Source organism: Protobothrops mucrosquamatus, unplaced genomic scaffold (assembly GCF_001527695.2).
Source record: "Protobothrops mucrosquamatus isolate PMUCROS unplaced genomic scaffold, P.Mucros_1.0 scaffold664, whole genome shotgun sequence".
NCBI lineage: Eukaryota > Metazoa > Chordata > Lepidosauria > Squamata > Viperidae > Protobothrops > Protobothrops mucrosquamatus.
Genome location: NW_015386952.1, coordinates 21,551 through 43,100, shown reverse-complemented (window position 1 = coordinate 43,100; position 21,550 = coordinate 21,551).

Below are 21,550 nucleotides of genomic sequence, written 5' to 3'. Positions count from 1 at the left end.
AGTACCTGATTTGTATTTACATTTCCAACATCTATCTGACATATTTTTAAACATTTTTGCTAATCTTGCTGGTGGCAAGTGCCACCTATAAAACATTTTATACAGATTTTCTTTATAAGAAGTTGACATTGTCAATGTATAGTTTCTTTCCCACAGATTTTGCCATTTGTCTAAATCTATATTGTATCCCAAATTCTTTGCCCATGTTATCATTGTTTCTTTAACTTGTTCATTTTCCATTTTCAAATTCAATAAAAAATTATAGATTTTCTTAATTAATTTCTCATCAGAGGTTAATAATGTCTGATCAAACAAGGTCTGCTCTTTTTAAAATCCGTATAGTTTAAAATATTTATTGTATCTAATTTGCATTTGTAAATATGGCCACCATGATAGATCAATACCCTGATTTTCCATCTCTTGTTTAGATTTTAAATTCCCTTAAGAATTTAGAATATTTTTGTATGTCCAGATTTTCTCGAAACTGACTAAGTTTGGATGTACAAATGCTTTCATTGTTGAAAGCCATCCTGAGATTTTCAAGTATATTTTACATTTTATTTTTTCCCATGTTAGTAATAATGCATTTCTAATACAGTGGTTTTGAAAATACTTATGAATTTTATTTTTCCCATACCATAAGAAAGCGTGCCAACCATGTTGTAGATCATGTCCCTCCAAATATAACAACCTTTTATTTCTAAGAGTTACCCATTCTTTTACCCGTGTTAGTACAGATGCTTGATATTATAAAACCCACTCTGGTAAGCTAAAACCTCCATTTTCCTTAGCTTCTTGTAACACTTTTCAATTTGATTTTAGCTTTCTTTCCTTGCCAAATAAATTTCAAAATTAGTGAATTTGTCTTCAAAAAAAATTTCTCTAATTTTATAGGTATCATTTGGAATAAAAACAACATTTTTGGTAATATATTCATTTTCACCATAGCAATTCTTCCTAACATTTGCAAGTTTTTCCATTTTTCCAGGTCCAGTTTTATTTGATTCAGTAATTTTATATAGTTATCTTCTTTTATCATTGAACATCTTGCTGGCAAGGAAGTAACAGGCAGGAGAGAAAAAGCAGAATTGCTTAATTCATTCTTTGCATCTGTCTTCACACAAAAAGAAAATACAACCCAATTTACCAAAACAGAACTGTAAAAGACAGGTACAGAATGCAAATTAAAGTAAGCAAAAATAAGGTAAGAAAACACGGGTCAGCTCTAGACTAATTCAGATCACCGGAGTCCTGATGGATTACATCCCAGAGTTTTGAAAGAACTGGCAGACGTGATCTCAGAACCTTTGAACCACATATTTCAAAGTTCTTGGAGCACTGAGGACTGGAAAACAGCTGATGTTGTTCCCATGTTCAAAAAACGAGAAAAAAAACAGATCCAGGAAATTACAGACCAATCAGCCCCACATCAATACCTGGGAAGATCTTGGAAAAGATAATCAAACAACAAATCTGCAAACACTTAGAAGCAAACAAAGTTATAACCAGAAGTCAACATGGGTTTGTCAAAAACAGATAATGCCAAACAAATCTTATTTCATTCTTTGACAAAGTGACTAAATTAGTGGAACAGGGAAATGCTGTGGATATAGTATACAGTTCAGTAAGGCATTTGACAAAGTAGACCATAATCTAGAAAAATGTGGGCTAGACAGCATCACCACCAGATGAATTTGTAACTGGCTGACAAACCATACTCAACATGTAATACTCAATGGAACTATATCCACGTGGAGGGAAATAAGCAGTAGGGTACCCCCTGGTTCCATTTTAGGCCCAGTATTCTTCAATATCTTCATGAACTAGACAAGGGAATTGAAGGGGAACTCATAAATTTGCAGATGACACTAAGCTGGCAGAAATAGCCAACATCCCAGAAGATAGGCTCAAGTTCCAAAAGGATCCAAGGATCCAAAAGGATCTCAACAGACTTGAACACTGGACTCCATCTAACAAAATGAAATTCAATGTAGATAAAAGCAAGGTTTTACACTTACGCTTTACATTTAGGCAAGAAAAACCAACTGTACAGGTTCAGGTACAGACCACAGACTACGTAAAAGTTAGCTTAATGTCAGTAACTGTGAGAGGGATCTTGGAGTCCAAGTGAACAATCACTTAAATATGAGCCAAAAAAGTCAATGCAATCCTACAAACAGAGAGATAGAATGAAGATCAGGTGAAGTATTAGTACCCTGTTGCAAAATCTTAGTACAACCATCTTTGGAATATTGCATCCAGTTTTGGTCACCACAATATAAAAAATATATTGAGACTGGAAAGAGTGCAGAGAAGAGCAACAAAAATGATTAGGGGCCTGGAGGCTAAAATATATGAAGAATGGTTGCAGGAATTGGGTAAGTCTAGTCTAGTGAAAAGATGGACTAATGGAGAAATGATAGCAATGTTCCAATATTTGAGGGGCTGCCACAAAAATGAAAGGGTCAAACTATTTTCAAAAGCAACAGAAGGCAAGACAAAAAGCTAAGGATGGAAACTAATCAAGGAGAGAAGCAACCTAGAGCTAAGGAGAAATTCCCTAACAGTGAGAATAATCAGTGGAATGACTTGCCTTCAGAAGTTGTGGGTGCCCCATCACTGGAGGCTTTCAAGAAGAGACTAGATAACTATTTGTCTGAAATGGTATAGGGTCTCCTGCTTAATGTTGTAGATGACTCCTGGGTTTTTTTTGTAGAGCTGCTGGGTCTTAGAATGTTTTAGAGGGCTTTAGTTCATTTGTGTGCTATGGTGATGCCATGTGGTTGTAATGATCTTTTGGTGGTTTCTGAGATGTTTTTGACATATATTGGGTTGGATGGGCACGCATTTTTTGATAAAGTTGATAAACAGTGCTCTGATCAAGGAACTACCAAGGAGAAAATCACATCCCCATCAATATTGGCAGTATACATGACTGTAAATAAACAGGATGTAAACCCCACATTGTCTAGTACTGATGATGTTACCTAGTCGGGTAAAGAAGCTTCTGCAAACAACCAAGTTCAGACAGCACCAAGAACTCCACAGTTCAATCCTGAGATATATATATAATCCTATTGGAGATTAACATTTCTTTATTTTTTTTATTTTTTGCTGACAAGTCAGGTGGAGTCAATCTTATTCCAAAAGCATTGAAGAAAGTGACAAAAGAATTGCATCAATTTTCCAGCATATCATGTTTCAAGTGACAATGAGGTATAAATTACCATATGGCATTGCAACAACTTTCTCCTTAACTTGACATGTGATATTTTTAGTTTGCATTTTGAGATCAGTTTTATCTCTGAAAACAGACATATAAGGTGGCTATGTGAAAGTAACATGACAATTTTTGATAGAATTTATTATGTTCAAAATTAAATCAGACTGTGTATGAAAGGAATAAACAGCGTGAAAAAACCCTGTTTTGCCTAAATTTGTAATAAGCTAATTATAGATTCAGGGTTGAAATGTATAATTGTGATACAAATCATTCTTTGTAACCTAGCAATGGTGTTTCTGCTCCCATTCATAACTACAGTATTTTTTCCATAAAATATAGGAATTTGACTTTTTTTCATTCTGGAAGCTTTTTAGTCCATGTATTGTTTAACAATTGTAGTATAAAATACAACCCTTTATTCACCCCTGGATTGGGAGTCCTGCACATGGAAATCTGTATTGCAAAATACAAGAATTTAGAATTTGGAAGAAGGGAAGAAACCAATTGGAGAACTTTGGAGTGAGAGAAACAATCCGAGCATTAGTCTAAATTAACCCATTCCCACTGTACGCTTCCTGATCTGTTGTTCAGAAATAATTATCTTTGTAATCACACAGTTGCGCAATGAGAGAAATGGTACCATTCCAGTTTTTGCTCCATCCATAACCATCTGTTATCAAACAAGGAAGTTTGGCAAAGTCTAAAATGATTATTCATGCTCTGATTGTATCTAGAAGAGGCTCTTGCTTTTGGAAAGGCCACAGCTTAGTGGTAAAGAAATCAGAACTGAATCTGTTTAAAAGGCTTTACTGTTAAAGATAGTTGCAGCCACATCATTAGAAACCAAAATCACAAGACTACGACTGATTTACTTTGGCCATGTCACATGTGCAAATTAATTGGAGAAGTCAATAATAGGAATGGTTAGTGCATGGGTAAGGAACCTTAGCTCTTTTATGACTTGTGACTTCAACTCCCAGAATTCCTGAGTCAGCATAGCTGGTTCAGGAATTCTGGGTATTGAAGTCCACAAGTCATAAAAGAGCCAAGGTTCCCTACCCCTGGGTTAGTGGAGCAAGAAGAAGGAGACAGCCAAGATCATGCTGGTTTGGTAATATAAAAACTGATGCAAAGATAAACATCCAACACCTGAAAGAAGCTGTACTTGACAGGATAACGTGAAGAGCACTTGCTTATAAAGTTGCTAAGAATCAGACATGACTGAATGGTTAAAACAACAGCAATCAGGACACAAATATTTGAATTCATGTCAACATGTCAACATTTGAACAGAATCTTTAATGGCTCACATTTCTGTCTTTTAGTCAAATTCTGGAGGTTGAATCATGGCAACTGGATTTCTTTTCTTTTTGGTTTGAAATATTTTGCTGCTTATCCAAGTAGCTTCTTTGCTTTTAGTCAAGGTATTTCTAATGAATTTTGTCTAATTTTCTCTAAAATATTCATTCGTTCATTCATTCACACACACATACATGCACATACAAATACATATTTACATTTTTGCATGAGCTATTCCTTTAAATCACTTTTTGTTTCCTTTTCCTCTTTAAGTACAGTAAATTATGTCTGAGGACTTAGTGTGGTTAGCTAGTTTTTATATTGATGCCTGCAGGTTTGATAGTCAATCATTTGTGTACTGAAATGGAACTTTCCCAAACAAGAGTTAATATATCATTCTACCAGTTGAAAAATGTAGCAAAGGATATAGCAAAGTATAACATATATTATGTTTAATATAAATGCACAGATATTCATACCCTTTTATGTATCCATCATCAGACATTAGGAAGAAAATGTTTCACTGGATAATTGATTTCTAGCTCCTTGTTAATAACACATAAATCACAAATTCAGAAAGGGGTAAAAAGCCTTTGCTTGTCACAGACCTAGGAAAGCTTTATGAAGAATTCCTGGTGGACCGAACCTGGGTTTTACAAACAGCATCAGATCCAGAATTCTTTGCTTGCTGATACTTACTTTCAAGCAGCTCTCATGTAAGCACTGTACTTTGTTATAAAGGTAAAATATAAATATAATCAACCAATCAAGTGTCAGCAGGATGACAGCAATGGCATCAACTTTTAAAGGGATGATTTCAATGAGGATTTGACAGCACAAGTCATTTTATGAGGGGGAAAAATACTGCTCAGTTTGAATTTCTGGAATTTGATGGATTGCTAAAAGCAAGACTGTGTCAGGACAAGGAGCATATGTCATCAGCCATTCACCATCATTTTAACATCTTATGTGTTGACAGCATTATTAGCAACAAATACAAATTAACAGCTCTCTTATGCTAAACGTTGTTTTATTCCAGAATTTGAGCCTGGTATAATATAAGCTTTGTAATGACAGGTTTTATATATACCAGTTGTACAAAGTTTGCCTGATTATTGATTGTATTTATTTATAGTCTAAGACAGGGGTGTCAAACTCGCAACGTCATGTGATGTGTCATGATGTATCGTGACTTTTTTTCCATTGCCAGCAATGGGGTGGGTGGCGTTTCAGCACGACGCATCCGGCCCACTAGCTGGCAGTTTGACACCCCTGGTCTAAGACCAAGTCATAAAATTTAAAATACAGCTCACCATTAATACATACATACTGTATATAACAATGTGTACATATATAAAAGGAAGAAACCCTATAAAATTAACAATTTATTGAGGGCACCCAATAGGTGCTCTACACTAAGGGCATAAATAAAAAATCTGCTACTTCCTTTGATACTCTGGGTATCATTGAGTAAAAATACCTCAATCTCCTTATCATTAGTGGAATTTATCAGATTCAAGAGTGGTGAATTAGCTGTGATCACCAATGAGAGTATAGTCGGCACTTTAAAAGGATGCGTGAAAAACACTGGATGTCTCTGTACAGGTAATCCTTGACTTACGACCACAATTGAGCCCAACATTTCTGTTGTTAAGTGAGACATTTATTAAGTGAGTTTTACCCCATTTTATGACCATTCTTGCCTCAGTTGTTAAGTGAATCACTGCAGTTGATAAGTTAGTAACTCGCTTGTTAAGTGAATCTGTTTTCCCCATTGACTTTGCTTGTGAGAAGGTCACAAAAGGGGACCACATGACCTTGGGATAAGCAAAGGTCATAAATATAAACCAGTTGCCAAGCATCTGAATTTTGATCACATGATCATGGGGACGCTGCAAAGGTTGTAAATGAAAAATGGTCATAAGTCAGTTTTTTCAGTGCCGTTGTAACTATGAGTGGTCACTAAATGAACTGCTGTAAGTTAAGGACTACCTGTACAATATGTGCAAATACTTTCATATGGTGGTTTGACATAACATCAGCTGTCATCCTAGTATGGAAAACATCTATATGGGCTAGGGCAGGGGTAGGCAACCTTGGCTCTTTTATGACTCGTGGACTTCAACTCCCAGAATTCCTGAGCCAGCCATGCTGGGAGTTGAAGTCCACGAGTCATAAAAGAGCCAAGGTTGCCTACCCCTGGGCTAGGGAGAAGCCCCTTCCATGCAGGGTGTAAAGTATCGTATAGAAGCAACTGGGGGAGTTTCCAAGAGAAGAGAACAAATTGCCCGGTAAGGGAGAGGGCGAAGTTAGTTCTGTCTCCCTGAATGTCTAAATCCCATACTCTCTGCTTAATTTCAACCAAGTTTTTTTCTAGGCTAAAACAAGGGGCACTGGTATTGACAGCCCACCCTGACTGAGATCTTGATTTATCTGTTTTTTTCAGAATGTACTGATTTTTTTAATTAAGTTTTATTCATTTATAACGTAAAATGTGAAAATACAAAAGCAAATAGTAGGGAACAACAGCAGAAAAAGCAAAAACAAAAAAGGTGTGAAGAAAGGGAGGGGGGAAACAAAAGGCATTGACTTCCGACTCTCTCTGTTGCAGTAAAATCAGGCATTAAAATCAAATCTCAACTTTTTACGTTTCTATAGTAGTATGCACTAGCCATTTCTGTATCAGCAAATCAGTCTAATCGGTAAAACCCAAAATCATGAGATCATTTTTTTCCACCTCAAGCACAAAGCCCAGAAGCGGTTTCCAAGTAAAAACAAAAGTATTTATATTCTTTTCTTTTATCAGCAGTCAATTTGGCCATCTCTGCTAATTCATCAGCTTTTGTATCCATTCATCCATAGTAGGAATCGAGGCATCTTTCCACTTTTGTGCATAGAGGAGTCTTGCTGCTGTCACCATATATAAAATCAGAGTTCCAATTTTTTTTCCCCAGTTCTCTTTCCATTACGCCCAGAAGGAAAGTTTCTCGTTTAATCTTTAGGTTCACTTTAAGAATTTTCTCCATTAATATATGAATCCTACTCCAATATTTCTTTGCCTTATCACATGTCCACCATAAATGATAAAAAGCCCCTTCTTTACATTTACATTTCCAACATTCATTTGAAATACCTTTATACATTCTAGATAACTTATCTGGTGTTAAATACCAGTGATACATCATTTTGTAGAAATTTTCTTTTAGGTTATAATTTAATGTGAATTTTAAACCTTTTGTAATCCCAGGACACTTCAAAAGTCATAAATCATAAAGCAATAGGCTTCTTTCTTCCCTGCTCTCAGTCCAGTCTCTTCATATATATATATATATATAATATATATATATATATATATATATATATATATATATATATATATATATATATATATATATATATATATATAAAATGTGTACATATACAGGTAGTCCTCAACTTACGACCACAATTGAGCCCCAAATTTATGTTATTAACTGAGATTTTTGTTAAGTGAGTTTTGCCACAGTTGTTAACTGAATCATTGCAGCTGCTAAGTTAGTAACCTGGTTTGTTAAGTGAATCTGGCTTCCCCACTGACTTCGCTAATCAGAAGGCCAAAAAAGAGGACCACATGACCCTGGGACACTGCAGCTGTTGTAAATCCGAGTCAACTGCCAAGTGTCTGAATTCTGATCACGGGGATGCTAAGTCACATTTTTCAGTGCCATTGTAACTTTGAACGCTCACTCAACCAACTCTTGTAAGTCGAGGACTGCCTGATATAAAAGAAAGAAACCCTATAAAATTAACAATTCATTGGGGGCACACAATAGCTTCTATACGCTAAGGCAGGGGTAGTCAACCTTGGCTCTTTTATGACTCGTGGACTTCAACTCCCAGAATTCCTGAGCCAGCTAAGCTGGCTCAGGAATTCTGGGAATTGAAGTCCACGAGTCATAAAAGAGCCAAGGTTGACTACCCCTGCGCTAAGGCTATAAATAAAAAAATCTGCTCCTTCCTTTGATACCCTGGGTATCAGCAGATGCCACCAGCCATTCTCCTGGCATCTCAACCTCTCGCTCTCTCTCCAACTGTTGGCTCCCCTCTGGTTGCTCGCTCAGCTCGCCTCAGCCATCCTCCGGCTCCCTTCTAGTTGCTCGCCCCCGCTCTCTTCCTCAGCTCGCCTAGTCGCTCGCAGGCTGGCCTCACTCGCTCGTCTCTGCCGTCTTCTGATTCCCTCAGCTCTCCCCTCTGCCTCACTCAGCTCGCCTGCCTCTGCCGCATGGCCCCGCTCTCCTCCTCAGCTGGCCTGGCTCTGATAGTCCTGGGTTGGGGGAACGGAGCCGAAGCCAGCGCTGGAGCGCAGAGATGAAGACGGTCGCGGCTGCCCGCTTCTTCCTTGGCTGCGCCGCCCCAGTAAGAACCACGGGAGGGGTGCATTGTGTGTGATGGTGGCAATTGGATGAGTCGGCGAGCGCCTTCGTGGCTCTTTTTCTCCCCCTCCCCCTCCATCTCCTCCGCTGCTTCTCAGCCACTATTTTCTCCACCTGTGAGATGTAAAAACCCCAAATTTTGCTACTCACAATACGAAGACAAGTCTGGTTAACAAAACAAAGGTTTATTGGAGAATAACATAAAAAGAATAAAAAGAAAAGAAAAAGAAATATAGAAGAGAGGAGCGTTTGCAAACGGGCCTCCTGAATCCTTCCCTATGGATTGGATTTTCAGGAGCACCCTGGCCTGGTTTCAAACTCTGCATCTTATAACTCTACAATGCATGCCACATCTAAGAAACTCTTTCATCTTTATAATGTCCTTTGAAGTTGTACTTAGTCATCCTGACCTCTTCCACCCATCTGCTGTTATCTTGTTTATTTGTAATTTTCACCTAGGGTCAAAATCCCCCTCTTTGATAGTGATTTCTACTCAAAGTGTAAGTTCCTGTGTCCGGAGGATTTCAAGGCAGTAAACATTGAACAAACTTTCTCACACATTTGGCAGTGCATTGCTACATTTGCGTTACAGTGTTACATTTGTGTTAAATAGACAGTCTCATATAGTGGCATTACATTTCTACAATTATTTTTCTACAATTTTATAAAAGAATAACTTTTACTTCCTTCACGCCCTTTTCTCCACCACTACTTCTCCGCCACTCCTCCTCCACTGCTATCTAACTCTCCACTTGCCCCTGCTTCTGTTTCCCTGGTTTCTGCTGCGGGTTTCCCGCCGCTAAGTCTCCGCATGCCCCCCTCTCCTCCTTTGTTCCCCATTTTCCGCCAAATGCTCTCCTTTTAAGTCCCCCGCCCTGTGCCGCCCCTTCCCCCCAAATTTCCAGCGATCAGCTGGCACCAGAGCACCATGATCCCTCCGTCAGTCAGTCCAGAGCACCTTTACCCGCGGTACACATTTCTTGTCAGAATGGCTCTTACAAAAACTAAAGATTATTTAGCCGCTTGTGTCAAACAATAGGGAAAATATTTGGAAATGGTTTATAAGCACAATTTTGACCTACAGATCAAGATATATATAGATCGCTAAAAAAAAAAAACCCCAGACCTGATAGGAATAAGAGAATTGTCTTCAAAATTTAATATTGAAAGAAAAATTAAAATTGAATTTGCTGCAGAAACAAGCCTGCCAAAGAAACTACAATGGATGTTTTAGGCCCAGTGCTCTTCAACATCTTCATCAATGATTTGGACGAGGGGATAAATGGGGAACTCATCAAATTTGCAGACGACACCAAGCTGGCAGGAATAGCCAACACTCCAGAAGACAGGCTTAGGATACAGGAAGATCTGGACAGATTTGAACATTGGGCGCTATCTAACAAAATGAAGAAGAAAAGGAGGAGAAAAAAGTAAAGTTCTACATTTAGGCAAGAAAAACCAAATGTATAGTTATAGTATAGGTGGGTACCTTGTTCAATAGTAGTAACTGTGAGAGGGACCTCGGAGTCCTAGTGGACAATCACTTAAATATGAGCCAGCAGTGTGCTGCAGCTGCCAAAAAGGCCAACACAGTGCTGGGCTGCATTAACAGAGGGATAGAATCAAGATCACNTTAATACCACTTTACAATGCCTTGGTAAGGCCACACTTGGAATACTGCATCCAGTTTTGCTCACCATGATGTAAAAAAGATGTTGAGACTCTAGAAAGAGTACAGAGAAGAGCAACAAAGATGATTAGGGGACTGGAGGCTAAAACATATAAGGAACGGTTGCTGGAATTGGGTATGTCTAGTTTAATGAAGAGAAGGACGAGGGGGGACATGATAGCAGTGTTCCAATATCTCAGGGGCTGCCATAGAGAAGAGGGTGTCAAGCTATTCTCCAAAGCACCTGAAGGCAAGACAAGAAGCAACAGATGGAAACTAATCAAGGAGAGAAGCAACCTAGAACTAAAGAGAAACTTCCTGACAGTTAAAACAATTAACCAGTGGAACAACCTGCCTCCAGAAGCGGTGAATGCTCCAACACTAGAAGTTTTTAAGAAGAGACTGGACAGCTATTTGTCTGAAATGGTATAGGGTTTCCTGCCTGAGCTGGGGCTTGGACTAGATGACCTCCAAGGTCCCTTCCAACATGATGATGATGATGATGATGATGATGATGATGATGATGGATGGGAACCAGGAAAGGATAGCATAAAGGAAGAATGTAAGAGAAACACGTAGGCAATTGTTATCTGGGTCTTCAGAATGGGAAAAGGAGCTGTAACAGGAGATAACTAGCAAAACAGGAAAGAACCTATTTTTCTAAGAAGTCATAAAAGGGGGGGGCAGAACTCAGACAACTGAGCATGTGTAATTGATTAATATGAACTGATACACCTTGCATAAATTATCTCCTAATTTTAATGTACATGTGATGTATGATTTAGTATGTAGCAGGAAATATGTAGAAGGCGGTCAGAAAGAGTGTAACCTCATAGTACCTCAGCCAATGGGCAAAGAGGAGGGATATGACGGCCGGGACAGGTTTGTATAAAGAAGGGAATATTTTGGGTTGAAACTTTGGAGAGAACCAAGCTTTGATAGCTTCTCTCCCCGCTTATTGCAATAAACGAAACAAAAGGCCTTCACTGTGTCTTGGCTGGTTATTGGTCAAGCGAGCTTGCCTCTAGTCACAAAGGAATGTGGCCAGGAGCACATAACAGACCTACCTAAGAGCTTCCTAAATCATTACGTGGCTCCTCCAACTGAGCTGCCTCCAATTAAAAAAAATACAGCTTCAAAATACAGTGGTTTAAGTACAGGTGGTCCTTGACAATTATTTAACAATGGATGTTGCAGCGATATTTAGAACAAGAACTTATGAATATTTTGGAAGTGAGAGGCAATTGTTGGGAAAATTCCCAATTAAAAACCTAAGGAAAGGTTTCATTATTAAGAACTAAATGAGGGTATTTGATCCTGGCTTGATCAGAGATAATGATGTAATTTGTGGTAAATGAGAAACTATATAGATTTTCTATGGGTAAATTACAATAATAGACTATTAACAGAGTGCCTTGAATTTTAACTTCACTGCTGGTTAACCTGTTAACTATTTTTTTTCTTTCATATATGCAATCTATGATAGCTCAGTTGGGTTGCAAATAGGGGTAGAAGCTTATAAATTTTGGAACTGCTTTGCAAGGGGGGATATTATATTACAACTATTATTATTGTAATATATTTGTCAGTGTTCAACTAGGGGGGATAATACATATTTTTGTCTTTTGTTTTTTTAATCTACATTTTTAATGTTTTTGTCTTATTTTGTTCAATTTTTTTCTTTTGGGTTTTGTATTTTAATTTTTGGAGTAAAATAAAAATTGTAAAAAAAAAAAAAGAAGCAGATGCAGCAGGAACAATTTAGTCTGACAGCATAAAAAGATGGACAAGCCTATTTTTGAACAACTCTAGGTAGCAGAAGAATGATCTGTTCCCAAAGGAGCCTGTCTATTAATGGATAACTTCTTCGCGGTCAATCCCAGAAATACACAGGCTGTATTTTCTGCAATAACCTAGGTAAATAAGGACTTGGATATTTTGTGGCTCATTGTGTTCTGTTACCCCAGCCAGTCTGGTTAGTTTATGGTTCAGTGTGACATCATTTAGTAAGTACTGCTTCAGCTAATTTGTCTGAAATGGTATAAGGCAGGGATAGGCAACCTTGACTCTTTTATGACTCGTGGACTTCAACTCCCAGAATTCCTGAGCCAGCCATGCTGAGGGGAAAGGAAGAGGTTTCCATGCTTAGCCATGCTGGCTCAGGAATTCTGGGAGTTGAAGTCCACGAGTCATAAAAGAGCCAAGGTTGCCTACCCCTGGTATAGGGCATGGATGTCAAACTCACCGCATCACATGACATGTCACGACGTATTGCGACTTTTTTCGCATTGCTGGAGCTGGGGTCTGCGCAGCCTCCACATGATGCAACCGGCCCGCGGGCCAGCAATTTGACAACCCTGATATAGGGTTACCTGCCTGAGCAGGGGCTTGGACTAGAAGACCTCCAGGGTCCCTTCCAACTCTGTTATTCTGTTAATTCTAGTTAGTGTTCTGCAAAACTCCCTGTACTTTGCAGAGAATAGGAAGATACTTGCTTTTACAGCTGTGTTTAAATTTTGGCACTCCTTTCAAGAAAGCTCAGTTTGCGTCTATAGTATCTTTCAACAGACGTGACCTTTTTGTTTAATGACTTGTAAATAAATGCTTTACTAAACTGTTTTAATGAATTCTGAGGTTTGCGGTTGAATTCTTGCAAATTATTTTAATGTTTTTCGCCAGTTCCAATGTTGAGCATTTTGTTACATGTGATGTCCTAATTGCTAATTGAATGTAATTTGTTAAGGGCATTCAGCAATTTGGAGTTAAAATATAATGTGGACATTCCAAACAAATGGTTCCTCATTTATTGCCATTAATCAACAAGCATTATGCAGCTATTCTATCATTTTTCTCTCAGTGGATTTTGCTTTGCTAAGAACAAAGATGGAATAAGCATTGTCAAGCAGAGTTACAAGTACAAGATAACAATTTCTAGCTCAATATAAAATTGTGTGAATGAAGCACATAGAAGCCTCACTTAGGAACACTCAGATTTTTAGAGATTTTTTTTTCCATCCATGTGGCAGAAACGATGGAGATGAAAGTTGCATTCTACACATTTTACGTTATTGTTCACTATAAGCTATAGGAGTAGAGTCTGCAAGCAAAGGTCATTCTGTTTCTGCTAAGTTTTCCCTTGATATAAGACTTTTATGTTTCCCTCGTATGTCTGCTTTCTACGGGAAGAATAAAGCATTTTCTTCCTTCTTTTTTCTTCCCATTATAAAGACAGAAAGCTTAGACAGAAGAGTTTGTATTGAAGCCTTAATATCCTTAGTAATTACTTGGGATTGTGGATTGCATTATCTCTCTATACATACTGTATATTTTTAATAAGCTAATTCTACTCACAAACGTGTGCTGCAAATAAATAGAGATCCCAGTGAATGAACTGGAAGACTGGAATTCGTACAGAAAAGGGGCAGAAATGCTAAAGAGTTTAAAGGTGCTACTGAAGATAAATTTAAAGTCTCCTTCATGTTGAGCTTAACCTCTGATTACATCATTGATATGTCCATATAGTTTTCTTGGCAACAATACACAATTGATTTATTATTGTTTGCTTCCAGGAATTTTGTTTCTCTTTCTGTTACTCTAACTTGTTTTGTTTTGTTGTTTTCTATATAGATTTTTCAAAGATCATCGCCATGACTCCCTACAGTTGTTTGGGTGCTCCTATTTATCTGGGTATCTTTTCTACTTTGTTGTAATTAAGAAATGGAAAGATGAGGAAGATTTCATCGTATTCCCCAATCTTTCTCAGGAAACAAAGATATCTTGTTTTAAATTTACTACAATTCTCACAAAACTTAGAGCAAATAAACTCCTTATGTAGTGGAACACCCAGAAAGAATTACTCAATGGATAAACCTTCAACCATTCTGGCTGAGAGCTACTAATTCAAGTCATCTAGTAAGTTTTTTTGTGTGTTAAATTTAAATTTACGGACAAAGAATTAAAGGGAGACTAGTATAGCTATTTCGAAATAGCTATACTAGTCTCCCTTTAATTCTTTGTCCGTAAATTTAAATTTAACACAGAAATAGTTTGTCGCAGAAGCGACTGTCTGTGAAGGCTCCTAGATTGGGGCTGAAAGATGAAAATGGAAGCAGTATGCTCCATCCCATAGTTGGGTAGACCAGGTTGCTCTGATAGACTGGTTTCACTGAAAAACATTTAGTAAGTTTTTTTTTTTAAATTTTACGTGAGTGACAGATATGGGAAGAGACAGCAGAATACATGGGGACCATACCATAAGTATATTGTTCCTATGGTGTGTTCCAATCCCCCAACTCATTGCCTGGCTCTGGATGACAAGACTTTCAAGCCCTAGGTTGTTGCCTTCTGCTGAATGCCAGGTCAATTTGTAACAGGGCATCTGTCATCCATCATTTGATAATGGATGAAAATGTTAACCAGCATGTATTACAGAGACCTGACTGTGACAAAGGAAAAGTGCCCCTGTCTGAGATATGCCCAGCTGGCTTCCAGGTGTGATACCAGCCAAGGTCCCAGGGTGGGAGGTGGGATAGCGGTGGTCATCTAAGACTCATGGGAAGCATTCAGAGGCTGTGCTTCTCAGATTTCGGGTGTGAGACCCTATTTATTAAGTTGGGCTCTAAGAAGACAGTTGCTATTGTACATGCCTCCCTGATGCATAGCAACATCCCTGTCTGAGCTTGCTGAATCTGTGACTAGGTTAGTTGTGGAGTTCTCCAGGTTTATGGTTTTGGGGGACTTCAATTTTCCATTTCTGGAGCCCAGGGCTGGAGCTAGCTTGGGAGCTCATGGCCGCAAAGACAGCCATGGGCCTGTCTCAAGCCATCCAGGCCTCAAAACATAATATTGGTCATACACTGACCTAAGTTTTCTGTTAAAGCAGTGGCAGAGTGTTTGGAAATTGGAGTAGATAATAATTTCTCTCATCATGGTCAGATCACTGCCTGGTGAGCCACCAGATCTCTGGACTACCCCCTTCTGCAGGGAGGCTAGGCGTATTAGATCAACCCACCCCAGATGACTGAAGGACCTAACTGGGGTCCAGAGGGAGCTTGGGGTTGTTCCGGGAGGTCTGCTACACAGACTATCCAAAGCCTTGGTAGCTGTCTGGAATGAGAGTGGCTGCTGCTTTAGACTGGATCAAGCCTGAGTGGCCTCCCTGTGGCCATGACTCTCAGACCTCTCTGTGGTATATGGAAGAACTAAGGGAATTTATGAGGGCTAAGAAATATCTAGAGTGCTGCTGGCAAATAGCAAAGAATGAAGAGCTGGGGTGGCACAGTGGTTAGAATGCAGTATTGCAGGCTAACTCTGCAGACTGCCAGCAGTTCAATCCTGACCGGCTCAAGGTTGACTCAGCCTTCCATCCTTCCGAGATTGGTAAAATGAGAGCTCAGATTGTTGGGGGTAATACGCTGATTCTGTAAACCACTTAGAGAAGGCTGTAAAGCACTGTGAAGCGTTATATATGACTAAGTGCTATTGCTATTGCTGTAATCAAATACAAGCTAGAGCTGCAATTAGAGCGTACCTCATGGCTATAATAATGGCGAAACATAATCCAATTCAGGGTGCTGAATATCATTTTTAAAGCTCTTCGTGGTTAACTAAGATAACAATCTTCTTCCAGTCATTTCTATCCATCCAATCCAATCTGACACAATGGACATGCTCCACGTTCCATCAGCGAAGGAATGTCAACTGGCCAATATCAGGAGGTATACGTCTTCTGCCGTAGTGCATTCTTTCTGGAATATTCTCTCTCTCCTGAGATTAGGATGTCTGTTATGTGCTCAGGTCTGCCCCTGTGTTCACATCTAGAGAACTAGCCTAGAAGTTTCCATTGCCATCACTTATTTTTCAGCCAGCATCTCATTTGGGCATCCTTTCCCAGATTAATTATGTAACAGAGGTTAAGGCTTTATGCTGTCTATCTAGTGGTTAAATGGTAAAAATGCAAGGAACTGAAATAACTTCAATACTGCAATCTGCTAGCCATGTAGCATAGATATGAGTGAACAGATTATTTGGACCTTCTTGCTCTCACCAGAAATAAAATTAAACTGCATTTAAAAATAATAAATATAAAATGTAAATCCTTTTTCAGCTTTAAATATTGAAATGCCAACTACTCAATGTTGGTAGAAATAAATGTTAGAATGCTTAGTCGACAATAATATAGATGCAAACTTAAAAAGAAAATTCAAAAAGAAAATATAACATGCTAGGAAGACCATAAGATGGCACTTTTCTGCTCAAACAGGATGTTTTCTTGTGAGACAGAAAATGTTGCAACTTAATATTATAGACTACAAGGCTATAAAAATAAGTATCTTCATGACAAATCTGAAAAATGAATAAAAGTTGCAATCACATTGAAATCAATAGCTTGCACAGAGAAATTAAAAATGGTTATGCAAATTAAACTTAGCACAGTTTCTGAATGAAGATTTTTATCTATTCTTAAACAGATAAAAGATCTTAAAGAGTTATTCCCCTGCTTGAATTACTTGTTCTAGATTCTTGGAAATGTTCACAATTGCAAGGAGAAATTTAGCACCCACTTTCCAGTCTCAGCCCAGCAAATTCTGTTCTTAAGTTTCTTTTTGAGTTTCCCTTTGGTTTTTAAAGGTCTCAGATCTGTATCTCAGGTAGAGGGAGACACTGTGGTAATTTGATTCTGAATTAATCAAGAGTCATCTCCCATTTATGGATATGCTCTCTGGCATTTGAACTGGCTGGCTGTGAATGCCAGAGTCTGCAGCCTATGTGTACATGCGTACACATAAATACACTTTTTGGGTAAAGGCTAAACAAATCTGAGATTGCTGCATGTACTGTATGTATATAGTGATTTTCAGGAATCAGATAAAGAACTCAAATAGAATCTCTATCTTGCACAATCAGATCTAACTTAGGTAGCTTTCTACCCCAAACTCAGCTTCTGCCAGTATTTTTATTATTAGTTATATAGCCAGAAAGAGGTCAGCATTCTTCCACATTTAACAGTTGCACAGAAATAATTATGTGGCAAAGCTAGGTAGTGAATTTTAGATTCCAAAACTAACAGTCTTAGGAAAGAAGGGGATAAAATCTCCCTCTAGAAAGCCATGTGTTATACAGAACTAAATCTAAGTTTATTGTGGAAAAGAACATGGTTAAAATAAATAATAATTATAATAATAACAACAACAGAGTAGAAGAGAGAGAACTGAAGAAGATAACAAAATACAAAGAACTGCAAATAGAAATAGAATGACTGTGGCAAAATAAAGCCAAGATAGTACGGATAGTAAAAGGTGCCTTGGATGCAATCCTAAAACAAGTGGAGCACCACTTGGACACCACCGGCATTGATAAAATCACCATCAGTCAATTGCAAAAGGCAGCTTTACTTGGAACAGCTTTCATCCTGCAGCAATACCTCTGCCTATCCTAGGTCTTTGGGAAGGACTCGATAGGTTGATAAAAATGCCAAACCCAGTCTAAATATCTGGTTGACTGTGCAATAACCTTAATCAGCTATGCACATGTCCAACTGATAATCAGACACTGCAGGACTTTATTCTCTGGCTAGTGTATTAGGGTCTGACTAATCAGTTGGGCATCCTGAATTTGTGGCAAAACTTTCATAAATTGGTTTCTGCATAATCATGCTCTTTTAATGGGCAATCATGATTATTATTTCTTTTAGTAATTTAGCTACACGAGCATTTTGGGCTCTATTTGACCTTGTGGCATACTTGCAGAACTGGATGGTATGATCTTAGCAGACAACTACGTAGTCTCGACTTACAACCAGAACTGAGCCCAAAAATTTCTGTTGTTAAGTGAGACATGTTAAGTGCGTTTTCCCTGTTGTACAACCTTTCTTGCCTCAGTTGTTAAGTGAATCGCTGCAGTGGATAAGTTAGTAACACAGTTGTTAAGTGAATTTGACTTCCCCATTGTCTTTGCTTGTCAGGTCACAAAAAGTGATCACATGATCTTGGGACACAGCAACGGTCATAAATATGAACCAGTTGCCAAGCATCTGAATTTTGATCACATGATCACGGGGATGCTGCAAAGCTCATAACTGTGAAAAATGGTTATAAGTCATTTTTTCAGTGCCACTGAAACTTTGAATCATCTCTAAATGAACTGTTGTAAGTCAAGGACTACCTGTAAATCCATTGGGTCATACTTTCAAAAGAAGCATGTTTTGCACACATACACAAGTCTTATAATGCTTATTTTGTCAATGCTGTAGAGATTCATATCTAGAATTTACAGCGCTGAAAGATTTCCTCTTTTAGGAAGGAACAAATTCAAATGACAAAGCCAATGTTTTGAACAAACATCTTATTGACTTATCTTTGGTCACTGCAGTATTTGCTTTGTCCAATTATTACTTACTGGCTGTCAGGTCTCACAGTATGCTGCTTCACAGAATTTGATTGTAAGTAATATAACAGCCATTGTCCAGAACTCATAAATGGCCATAGAACTGATCTGAAAGTTGCCTTATCTCTCACCACCCGTTCCAATTATATAGTGGCATTTGAAGTACTCTGAAACAGCTGGATAACAGCTCTTAGAAATTTTGACTGTACAAGCCTAGGAGGTAAAGTCAGAAAAAGGCTGCATGTTTACATTCTTTTCTTAAAAGTTTTTTTAATTCTTTTCTTCTACTACTTTGCACTCTTTTCACTGTTTCTTAAAGTTACTAAAACAAAAATATTTTAAAAAGTAACTTCAAAGGATATACATTTCTTACTACACAAAGGATAAGGGTTATTGCTCAAAAATGGTGTTCTATTTTTAAATGAAAAAAAAAATACATCCGGATGAACAAAATTATACAGTGGAGGAAAGATAATTGCAGGGAATGCTATGGAGGGAGGAGGAAGAAAAATGGCAGGGTAAGAAAGTATCTTTAGGAATCAGACTGATGGTAGGTATTCCTATCAGAGATTGTATCCTTGAATTACAGGATATATTTTATTTCTTTGCTTAATAAAAGTGTTTGTATTTAGTTTTGTAGCGCAAAACTGTAGCTCAGAAATCTGACATCTGTTTTCCAAATGATTGACTAAAAGAGCTTTTACTGCCTGACTTGCCTATACCAGTGGTGGCGAACCTATGGCACGGGTGCCAGAGGCGGCACTCAGAGCCCTCTCTGTGGGCACGCGCACCGTCGCCCCAGTCCTAGGCCTTCAGCTGGGTTTTATAAAAACCTTTTCACTTTAGGCCTCCGCCGCCATGTGCAAAAAAAAAAAAAGGTTCAATCAGTCAATTTCAACTTCTCGTAGGAAAAAAAAAGATCTTGCAAAGTTGAAATTGATTGAACTTTTTAGTCCCACCTAGTCTGCTGTTACCACTGCAGCCACGCCCAGCCAATGGGCCACACCCAGCCAATGGGCCACACCCACCCGGCACTCGACGATGCATAAGTGGGTTTTGGGTTGCAGTTTGGGCACTCAGTCTCTAAAAGGTTCGCCATCATTGGCCTATACCAGGGGTAGGCAACCTTGGCTCTTTTATGACTCGTGGACTTCAACTCCCAGAATTCCTGAGCCAGCATGGCTCAGCTTGAAAACCTCTCCCTTTCCCCTCAGCATGGCTGGCTCAGGAATTCTGGGAGTTGAAGTCCCAGAAGTCATAAAAGAGCCAAGGTTGCCTACCCCTGGCCTATACCATGTAAATCACGGGTGTCAAACTTGCCACGTCACATGACGTGTCATGACATATCGTGACTTTTTGCATTGCCGGCATTGGGGTGGGCGCGGCTTCGGTATGATAGTTTGACACCCCTGATCTAAATGTTTATTTATCTATGTGAATAAATTATATTAATCATCCTACATGTGATAAAACCTTGTAAGGCGTATCTCTTCCATTCTCAGGATGGATTAAACAAGTTACTCTGCATGCTTGCTTGCGATATTACCAGTAACATTTAGATATAGGTAGACCTTGACTTACAACCACTCAGTGACTATTTGAAGTTACAACAGCACTGGGGAAAAAAGTGACTCATGAATGTTTTTCACACTTATAACCACTGCAGTATCTCCATAGTCACATGATCAAAATTTGAAAGCTTTTAAAGACAGAGTTTTTCTAGAGAGCCTGCTCTGATTTTACCAAGCTATCTTCATTTAATATTTTTATCAATTGTATGGATAGTATTATTTTATTGTTTTACCATTGTATTGCCATTGGTATTGTATTTACTCTATTTTATACTCTACCTAAGATGAAATGCAGGGAGGAGGTAAAATTATAGGCAATAAATAAATAATTTATTTCAACTAATGATTGAAAAAAAGAAAAAAGAGTAGGAAGATGTTGATGCTTTCAAAATGTAAATGATCACTTCAGGGCTTTATATCATGGTACCCTAGTATACAAAGAATATTAATTAAATGTAGCTAATTTATCTGTTTTTCCAATGTGCAAAGATCAATTTTATGAATGAAATGAGCAGAATCCCCAATAAAAGAATTACAGAGATGAAGAGTTTTAAAAAGAAATGAACAAATTGAATGGCTCCAAAAGAGATTAACTCCAAGAGAATATTAGCTGTCCAACTGAAAGATGAACAAAATATATAACAAAAATATTAGAGGACAGTGCTCAGTAGAATGTTATCTATTGAGAGATATGAATTCTAAAATATATGCAAATTGTATTTTGTATGAGTGGTAAAATGAATTCATAAACGAATGCAGAAACAGAATCCTCTAAAGGTGTGGAAAGTGAAACAGGTAACAAAAAGTAAAGCAGACAACTCAAGGCAAGCTTAGGAAGAATGGTGTAAATGTAGGAGCAAACCAGACATTTTGAGTTGGTTGCAGATTTGTTTCTCATGCTGACATCATTGTCCTGTTATTTATTGATGCTTTTGAGAATCTGCTTCAGGTTGGGTGGCTGCATGCACCCAAGGGTTTACTCTCACATTCA